A 9,718-nucleotide genomic window follows, 5' to 3' on the forward strand; every position below is an offset into this window, starting at 1 on the left:
TAAGAACACTATGTCCCATAGTCCCATATCGAGTTCCTTGTCTACCAATGGAGAAGAACAACTATGCCAAATACTCCCCAGGAGTCAACCAGCAGATCACAAACCACTTGTATCACCCCAGGAATGTTCTTGATCCCTCTCTGTGGGGTGAGAGGCCACAGTGATGTCAACAGGCCAAGGTGAGACTCCACAGCTGCACCTTCACGCCCCCTGCCATTCACCAGCTAGCAAGACAAGTTGGAGGAAGAAGCAGAACAAGACCCTGCTCAAAACAGCAGCACAATACTCCATCAGCACCCTGCGACCTATCCCTGCAACACTGACCAGCCTCCAAGAGAAAGTAGTGAACTTGTAGATGGTCTTTCATGGTTCAGACAGTTCAGCCTGGATTGTGCTGGCATGTGCCTTCCCCCACCACCTCCAAGGTGTCTGTCACTCTACTCCAGCGACACAGGAGACACTGCAACACTTTCTTGAACTGTTGGTGTTTTGCAAGGCTCTCAACTGGACCTGGAAGCTCTCTGGAGCAATCAAGTTCCACATGAACACGAGCAAGGGGGAAGCTCCCCATTGAGGCCCAGCTGAACAAAATTCACCTCCAACCTTATCATTGCATGGAAGAATCATCCCTGCAGCACCGCTACAACTGAGGACCACTGGGTCCACTGAGTCCATAGAGTCAGTGATCCTGGGTCAATCCTACCCAAGTTCACTGGTAAAGTATAGAACACCCAGATTATACCACCCCTTCTCACCTCAAGCAAGTCTCACAGGAGATTAGTTCCCACCAACACCTAGCTCAGTGGAGATACCTCTGAGGCACTGCCCTGTGACTGCTGGTTCTTCAGCAAGCTCTGAATAACCAGTTGACTTCCCTCAAGAACACCTCTACACAACATTCATGCATCAACTGCTCAACTTCCTGCCCCTGACAGCTAGTTCCAATACATGGTCAGGACCACTCCTTCTCAGGAAAGAATGAGGAACCCTGGTGTCCAGTTCCTACTCCGAGCTAATTCCACAGACCATCAGGAACATCAGCTGTAAGACCTCTCCATCAAGCAGAAAGCAGAAGTTTACCCACAGGACTACCTGACTCATGTCTCTTATGCAATGAGAGGGAGATGCCAGTTTTCTGACTCCTCCAGAACTTGTTCTCAAGATTCCAGCTGCACTTGTCACATCTTTAGGGTTGTACAGTTCCCAAATTCTGGACCCTTTTTCATCAACTTCCCCACTTCTTACTAAGCTTGCTATCTCCAGCTCCACTGGCAGGAGAACTCTAGATCCCAGCAACCAGCAGCGCTGATGCTGTTCCTTTGTTCTGTGCAGGGCATCAGTAGGCAGTATCTAGCAGTCCCTAGATACCATGGAAATGCAGGGGGGCTCTGCTCACTCTTCCTCTGGTGCCCTGTTTCCCCAGGTTTAGCCTTTATTCTGGTCTCTTATATTTTTTCCCTGCCTCCAGCCCCTCACTTCACCTCCATAACCATTTGTTTGTTTTCTTTTTCCCCTCTCTTTTTTCCCCCTTGATTCTCTTCTTCTTTTGGGGAGTGGTAGGAAAGCAGGCATGTAGTATTTGTTTGGGAGGGATATCAGCTTGTCCTCAAAGTGGGAGCAGATGTGTAAGGAGGAGACTAAGAACACAGGCTCACAGGATGTTAGGGGCTGGAAGGGACCTCCAAAGATCATCGAGTCCAACCCCCCTGCCAGAGCAGGACCATAGAATCTAGCACAGGGAAACACTGCTGGTATCTTCCCAGAACATCTGTCCTAGCCTGACACAATTTACACCTGAGACAGCAATGTTGCCTCTGCATTTTGTCATCTTCAAAGGAGCTTTTTGGTTTTCCTTTTAAAACCAAATATAACTTTTAGCACCCCTAGCATCCTGTGTCCAGGAGCTGCACAATTTACCTCTGGCTTTTGTTTGATGGAAACTTGCCACTTGCTAGTTTCATTTGATGTCTGGATTCTGTTTCTAAGTAGATAGCAAAATAGTCTTCCCTCTTCATTTTCTCCATGTTGCTCACATCACAGAGAAGATTCCTTTTTCTGTAGATTCCCATTCTAACATTCCATAACCACCTCTTCTCCATACATGAGGAATCCCTATTTAAGTGGCTCCTCACATCCACACTTCTGATTGTCTTCGCTGCCCCTTTCTGAATCTTTTCCAGTTTGATTATGTCCTTTCTGAAATGGGGATGGACAATCAGGAGCTGTTCATTATGTTCAAAATCAGGTGTAGGATGGATTTATGCACAGTATAGTGCTCATTTCACTCTCTACTCTTTTCCCAATTACTAATATTTGAATGGCATTTTTTACTGGTACTGAGAATTATGCTGCTCATTATAACCCCAAGATCTCATTCTTCAATGCAATCGTAAACTCAGAACCTACATCACTGCAAACAGAATGCTAGAACTGCTTAGCCTGCAGGCATCATTTTACACTTAACTACCCAAAACTCCACCCATAATTTTCTTAACAGTCACTCCATACTGTTGAATCCTTTGGCAAATCTCAGCACACAACTTTTTGTTTGCTCCCCCAAATGATTGCTGTCATTACCATACTTTGTTACCTCCTCACCTGCCTCCCTTTTTCCCATTATGGGGACAAACCTGCAAGACTATTTCTGAAAAATAGCCATTCCATGCTGCTACTCCTTGTTTACTGCCTTTACCTAGCTGCTGCACCATTCCAAGAACTTCCCTTTGATTCAGCAGCCTGTGGTGAGTGACCTTTACATAGACTATAGCCACGGGATCTCTTCTGGCAAGCACAAATACAGGCTGGGCAAAGAGAGCAGTTTGGAGGAGAAAGAGGTGTGGGTGTCAGCTAATGAAAACCCCAACATGAGCCAGCAATGGTCACTGGCAGCCCAGAAGGCAGCTGTGTGCTGGGCTGCATCCAAAGCACGGAGAGCAGCAGGACAGGGAGGAGATTCTACCCCTATGCTCTGCTCTGCTGAGACCCCACCAGCAGCACTGCCTCCAGTTCTGGTGCCCTCAGTGTAAGAGGGACATGGAGCTGCTGGAGAAGGTCCAGAGGAGGCCACAAAGATGATCAGGGGGCTGCAGAACCTCCCTTATGGGGACAGGCTGAGAGAGTTGGGGCTGCTCAGCCTGGAGAAGAGAAGGCTCCATAACCTCAATCATGTTGATAAAGATGTGAAGGGCAGTGTCAGAAGGACAGAGCCAGGCTCTGCTCAGTGATGTCCAATGACAGAACAAGGGGTAGTGGGTGCAAGCTGGAGCAGAGAACATTCCACAGGAACATAAAGAGAAAGTTTTTCACTGTGAGGGTGCCAGAGCCCTGGAGCAGGCTGCCCAGAAAGGTTGTGGAGTCTCTTTCTCTGGAGACATTCCAAATCCACCTGGATGTGTGACCTGCCCTAGGTGATGCTGCTCTGGCAGTGGGGTTGGACTGGATGATTTTTTGGAGATCCCTTCCAACCCCTGACATTCCCTCATTCTGCAATACAACCACATCTTCCCAGAACATAGAAACTAGGTTTCCTTTAAAAGTCTTGTGTACTCCTGGACTTGAAAACTTGCAGCTTAAACTCACAGAAAAAATATCTGATCTAACATGTCCTGCTTAAAATGAGAGGCTAAAGATACTCCCTCTGTTAATTATCCTTTCTGTTGCTGTGCTTATACTAGAGCATTTCTGGGGGGTTTTAATCCTGATTTGTATGTGTTCAGGTGGGAGAGGACTCAGTACAACTCTTAGTAAGTGATTCCAGTGGTTCAGTAATTTTACCATTTCACTTTTGGAATCATTTCCAGTCTGAATGTATCTGCCATCCTTCCATCTTATCTTAACTCTTTTGTGCTAGGCTGCAGAGTCAGGTGGTTTGGAGTTTTGCTTCACTCAAACACTTGCAGATAGCCACTGAGTCACTTCAGTACATTTTTATTCATGGTTCCACACATTCTGGGCATTCTTCAATTTTGCAACACCTCTCAAAGTGATAATAACAGAATTAGACAAAGCAGGCAATTATTTTTTCCCCACGTGCCAACTGCAGAAGAAGTCCAACCTCTTCCTGTTCAATATTCAGCTCTCAACAGATCAAGGAACCTCATTAGTGCAGAAGTACTTGGCTGCAGGAAGTTTCATAGAAGACATGGAATGAAATCAGCTTGACAGGATGTGTTTTGCATAAAGCCACTCTGACTGGCATGTTGTCCTCTTAGTATTTTATTGGGAATGTTGTCATTAAGCACCCAAGTCATCTCTCTGAACTTTCAAAGTCGTGCAATCCCCCCACCCCCCAGCTTTTCACTTCCAGATCCTCCTCACTGTTTCAAGACTCATTGAAAAACAAAGCTTTGACTTTTCATGCAACTGCTTACAAACTCTTGATTGCAAGTTACCTTGAACTGGCTGTTGTAAAGTATCAGTCTAAAAATCACGGTTACTTGCTGCTGGACAGCATATGCTTATTAAATGAGCTGAACACTATTTTCTTCTACTTCCCTCCAAGAAAACAGGCCTGGCTATTGATTAGTTCATCTTTTCTGCATCAATACACAGCAGTCTATTGAAGTTAGACTCCCAGCTCTGTAAGGCCAATGAAATTCATTAGCTCAATTTGCCCATCAGCACTTCTGTAATTTCTCTCGTAACTCTGTCGTATTACTGCCCAGAAGAATGCCCAAAGTCAGAATGTTGTCCTTCAGTTTCATTCCTCAAAATCATGGCTTGCTGTCCACAGGAATAATAAAGATACAATAAAATACTATTTTTTAAAAAAAGATAGTCTTAGGTCAATCAGCAACATGCCCAAAGCTGCTTTCTTATACTAATGACCACTGCTGGTACCCTTCTCTTGCGAGGCTTCTGCAATCATGCCAGTTGTTAGCCCTCCCCTCCACAACAGCTTTGAAGCCACTCAGCTATTTCAGTGACCCTGACAAGACCATCAGTTCATACAAGCTTCAGAACAAATGGCTGCTAGGTCAAGGCCAGAGTCCCTGCTCAAATCCTTACTGGTACAATAGGTTCTCATCCCAGAGCTCTTCAGTTGAAGTTAAAAAAGTGACCACATTGAGAACTGCTTGAAAGAAGAAAGGCCAGACTGGGAAGGAATAAGAAGGGAGACCAATCACAAAGCAGTCTGCTTTGGAAGGAAAGGTGTCCCTTTGTCCCCCTCTTCTGCTTGCCTCTTTCCCAGGGGAGAGCAGAACAAGTCACAGATGCCCTTCTTCACCTCTTCTCACAAATTTACCCACACTGCCTGTAAAGGGCAGGTTTCTACAGAGAGTTCTGTGCTCCTTCCCCTTCTACCTGCGTGCATGCCAGCAGATGAATGTATCTCTAACCCATGACTCAGTTTCGCTCTGCATTACCATCTTCTCTCCCAGGCTGCTGCTTCTTTTCACTAACTCACTCAGGCATCACTTCTTCTCACTAACTCGCTCACATGTTGAAGGTGAAGGAGGGAGGAACTGGACCACGAGTCCCTTGATGAGATGGCTGCCTGCAGACTGGGTGTCTCACTCTTTCACACTCCAAGTGCACACACTGCATTTTCCATACCAGATCTCACTCCACACGCCTTCAGATCTGAGGAGGATGAGTAAGGAGAAAACTGAAGGGGATGTTCCCTGGTTGCTCCAGCTGCTTACCACCTCTCCTATCAGCCTGCTATCCTGCTCCCACTCCACTGCATCTAAAGTGGCTGGATTAGAAGTGGGTAGTCTTTGACTCTCATTAGCATATCATTAGCATATCCAGTGAGAAAGCAACCCAGCAAGTATGCACTCCTTGCTCTGACAGTACACTGACTATTCCTTGTAGAGGAGAGTCTGGCAAGCCAGGCAGCTTTGGCGGGTCAGATTTGACCCAGAGACTGATAAATGACTGCCTTTCCCATTTGACACGGCCGGTGGCTGACACTCTGTGCATGAGCTTCAACCAACTACCACTTGTGCAGTTTCTTGCCAAATTACAGACCAGAAAAAAGCATGGGGAGGACTTCAGCTAACAGCTGGGGTTATTACAGTGAGGGAGTTTGTGGCACAAGGTACTCTCAGGAGTTGGTGATGGGGAGAAGGTACAGGAGCGTACTAATGACATGCAGAAGACCTGGGGTTCTCTGGCAGATGAGAACTAAAGCAATGGGTCTAACCTGGCTCAGAAAGGAAACCACTGCAAGCTTTAGATCCTAAGCAGAAGATCACAGGATAATTCAGGTTGGAAGGCACCTCTTGAGGTCCAAACTCCTGCTCAAAGCAGTCAGCTGTGAGGGTAGACCAGGCTACTCAGAGCTTTTTCTTCCAGTCTGGTCTTGAAAACCTCAAAGAATGGACACTGTACAACCTCTCTGAGAAAACCCTTCCAACTCCCTGACATTTGTCGTGAGCAAAAAGCTTTTCCTGATGTCCATTGTGAGCATCTCTAATTACTCTTCCTCTACACTCCAAAAGTACTGTTAGTTTTTTACTTCTTGGAATATTTTCCCACCATTTTATGTCGCTTCACATGCTTCCTGCAGGCTTCTGTGCAAAGACATCATTGGAGAAAACTGAGAGCAACCATGAGCTTAACAGGCTTCAGCTTTCTATTGATTTTAATCCATTCAAGGAATTAAGAAAGATCTTATGCTAGCCAAAGGAGCCAGTATTAGCAGATGTCCAAGTTGTAGTAGAAAGTACACTGGCAATGCATTCAGGCATCTACACAGCCCTGAAACCTTGTATTTGGCTACTTCAGTTACTGACAGCAACCAAGCTGATCTTTGCATTTAGTTGGCGCTCAAATACCCATCTACAAGTTCCCAGCTGTATTTTGTGACCTTATCTGTCCAGCAGCCTCAGTGAAAGTCTCCTTTATGTTCACTGAAACTGAGTCCCAGCTATGATGACAGTCACCAGGCACCTCTCTGGACCTATGAGGGGTAATTATTACCATGAGATAGACCTGACTGGTAGCTATCATCAGAGGCAGGAGCCAGGGGCAATGCTCATTGTGTAACACAAAGCACATGCATGGCACGGAGGTGTTTGTGGGGTCATCTGTGGAAAAGGTGATTTAGTACCAGTTTAGCCTTTTCAGATAGCTTTTCAGCTGTTTTTCATACCCTAGGAAATCCAACTCTGACCTCTGCTGTTGTGATTTCTGGTGTCCTCCATAAGACACAGACGTTATATGACTCCATTTCAGTTTTGTGCATATGGAGCTGCTCTGTTATGATCCTCTCAATTACTTTTCCCTGGGGAGAAATAACCAAAACCTCCTATTTAGGAAAGAAAATTTAAAGTTGCACATCACTAAACATGTGCAAACTATGACATCTAACTAAATCATAGTAAAACGTCCCTGCGGGAGATGGAGAAATCATGTGGCTTGCTGAAAACTGGAATGGAAAAAGGCCTGGAGCAAGCTCAGGGCACAATCCTGCACTGGCCCTTGTGCAGTGACTAAACTAAATGTGACTGATTACAAGCTTTCTATCACTAATTAAAGCCTCTCAAATTCTGAGTTCAAAATGTGCTACACACAAACTCCCAGGTAAAACCAACACCAGCGTACCACCTCTCTTCTATCTCTAGGCTCTACCTCATCTTGCAAAGGCAATACAAAGCCTACTGAACTGATCTGGCAAGAGTCTAACCAAGTACACTGTATGTCAAGAACACAAAGATCTGCTCATGCTAGGGTGTTAGATTCCAGCCATATCCTGGAGCTCACATAAAAGCACTGACTTCCTAAAACAGGTCTGAAGAATCCTTCCAATAACTCCAGGAGGGCTGGAATGAAAAATCTATGCTGCCAAACAGGAATTGGTTTTGAACACATCTCCTTAGGTGGCAGAATCCAAGAAAACCTCAAGGATCCCACCTTCACACAGTCCAACCTCTAGAACTCCAAACACACAAAGTCTCTGCTGCAGCAAAAGGAGTGTAAAGTTTCACACCAAGCAGGCATCAGGCACTATTGCTACAGTTGTGACTCCCACAGGGATGAGAACCACAGTTGTACAATCCCCCTTAACACGCACCTCCAGAAAACCTCCTCAGTTAACTGTATAGAGGTCCCTACTGTCCACTGCGCTCTCACCACCTAGAATGAGCCTATACTGCATGAACCAAAAGCTGCTGTAGCATAGGAAGTTCAATACCTGTACCACTAAGGTCTATATTTAAGCATGCAAAATGAATTTTCTATTAGTATTATCCCATCATCATTGTAATGCAGAGATGTTCTTTTACGTGCTCACATATGCCCACATATTTGTATGACATTTACAGAAATATAAATACATCTATGAGAAAGATATTTGCAACAGCTCAGCCACAGAGGGCTTTTGTGTAGCAGATTCCAGGCCACAGATCATAAAGATGCTGCCATGCATAGGAAAAAAGACCTAAAAGTGTGGTTGAGTATGACGACCCAGGCACGATTTGCAGTAAAGTGGATGTTACTAGAGGCATGTTTGCTCTTCATTTGGACAGTGCTGTGGGGAGAGGGAGCAAGAATTAACACTGCTAGTTCAGACACGTTGATAGAAGGGGGACAGATAATCTGCCAGCTAACAGGAGAATAACGTCCTTGGCAGTGTGCATGTGTGGAGGATATGGGAAAGGCAGGAGGGACAGAGGCAATACGTGTTTTGATTTGTTATATAGACAGGAGAGCCTGAAGAAGCTCACAGGAAATATTGTGGTGATCTCTACCATGTGGACATTACAAAAGACACAAGAGATTTCTTTAGGACATGAGGACGTTTGAGACCAGTAAGAGACAAAGGCTAGATGTGGGTGCTAAATCCCAAAGCAGAAACTGGAGTCTGTAGTTTAAAGCTACAGGAGTAGCTGCTTCCCTGGGAGCGCTCGCAAAGGGCTTTCCCATTGAGCCAAGAAGTGTCACAACACCAGGCTTTGACACAGTCCCGCAGATGTATTCTGGGCAGGTGGTTCAAGCCCCTCACCCACTTCCCACAGACATCATAGTGCCCATGCATACTGTGGAAAGGCTTGAGAGCCACATACCACCAAATGAGCTGTGCTTTGCTCTTGGAGATTGTTTTGGTGGCTTGAATGGCACCTCCCTGAACTGATGTCTGAGCGTGTGGTTCGCACAGGAAGAAATCTACCTGTAGGGAGGAAAGCCTGCTACAAGATGCCATTTTTACTTGTAGAGACCTGCACTTAGGGGCAAGGGATCTCTTGGCGTCCGAATGCATGTAGGAGAGGAGAGCTAGGTCACATAGCCTAAAGGCTGGCTTCCTCTGCTGTAAAATGTGCACGGACCAGGGAAAAGATAAGAGTCCTCCCACTCGCAGTGGTTCTGCAAGAGGGAAGGGATTCGGTCTGGTCTGCTGCTCTTCACTGAAGTCTACGTAGGGAGAAGGGGGGCAGAAGAAGACGTGCGGATCATGCAATATTATCTATCCTCGGATAACAATAAACGGCTGCCGAGCAAAGAAAAGCAGCGGCCGGCCGGCCGCTCCCGCCTCGAGAGGCACGCCCCGCACCCAAACCCTTCTCCGGAGGCAACGCACTGACCCACATGTCCTGTGACCTTCCGCCACGGGTGAAACGGAGAGACGTCCCCCCTTGCTCCAGGCATGCCCCGCAGCCCCGCTCTCCTTCTCTCCGTCCCTGCTGACCAGCACCTAGGCCAGCGGCTGGGGCTCGGCGGCTCCCTGCCGCCCTGCCCGCCCCGCCGCGCCACAGGGGACCGGGGCAGAGGTGGG

General features: G+C 46.6%; 1 protein-coding gene across 2 annotated transcripts in view; it reads right to left on the bottom strand.

The window, feature by feature from the left end:
- The window catches only part of FAM131B (family with sequence similarity 131 member B), a 28,451-nt gene that overhangs the window by 18,471 nt on the left and 262 nt on the right, over positions 1 to 9,718 (bottom strand). The window contains exon 1 of one of the 2 annotated variants that reach the window (XM_054168004.1): positions 9,528 to 9,589. The exons of the other annotated variant lie outside the window; for it this stretch is intronic. The gene's annotated coding sequence lies outside the window, so the exon portion shown is untranslated. Of the gene's footprint in view, positions 1 to 9,527; positions 9,590 to 9,718 lie in introns of those variants that run through there. 2 annotated transcript variants of the gene reach the window in all.

The sequence above is a fragment of the Dryobates pubescens genome, chromosome 15 (assembly GCF_014839835.1).
Source record: "Dryobates pubescens isolate bDryPub1 chromosome 15, bDryPub1.pri, whole genome shotgun sequence".
Classification (NCBI taxonomy): Eukaryota; Metazoa; Chordata; class Aves; order Piciformes; family Picidae; genus Dryobates; species Dryobates pubescens.